Raw genomic sequence first — 604 nt, forward strand, 5'->3', positions numbered from 1 at the left:
GTGGAAAGTACAGAAGCTCTGCCTGAAGTACGAGCAGCTCTCGACGGACCTGACCATGCTGAAGGGCATCACCCTGAAGCCCACCAGAAAGTCAGCGTAGGTCAGGGAGTCGATGAGAAAGTTGGTTGGAGAGTGCAGCTGCTTGAAATGCAGGACTGAAATCATCACCAAGAAGTTTCCAAACACTGCCAGCACAGCCCCAAGCCAAACAGTGCATAGAGAACCAGGCAGGGTCCTGGCGAGTACGGGGTTTTCACACAGGATCCAGTCACATTTTCTTTGCACAGCTCCGCAGCTGCAGCGGGAGCGAGTTGCTGCTCATGCTGCTTCTCTTTATATTTGGAGAATTCGGTCCTTCTTGATTATCATGAGAACTATGAGATTCTAACTTCAATATTCCTGAGAGAGAAACATAAATACGCCAGGATGACTGAGGGAATTATCAGCTATTACTACTCATGTTTTCTTCCATTTGCCAGTTTTTATTATAAATCTCAAATGTTTAACAAAATATGATCCAACAAAAATTATAGGTACGAGTTTACTAGAGGTTCATTTCAACTAATGATTCTTTCCCTTCATCTGATACAAATTCCTTTAAGTC

General features: G+C 43.9%; 1 pseudogene; it reads right to left on the reverse strand.

Moving 5' to 3' along the window:
- The window catches only part of LOC105306520, an 8,882-nt pseudogene that overhangs the window by 680 nt on the left and 7,598 nt on the right, over window positions 1-604 (reverse strand).

This window comes from Pteropus vampyrus, unplaced genomic scaffold (assembly GCF_000151845.1).
Source record: "Pteropus vampyrus isolate Shadow unplaced genomic scaffold, Pvam_2.0 Scaffold443, whole genome shotgun sequence".
Taxonomy (NCBI): domain Eukaryota; kingdom Metazoa; phylum Chordata; class Mammalia; order Chiroptera; family Pteropodidae; genus Pteropus; species Pteropus vampyrus.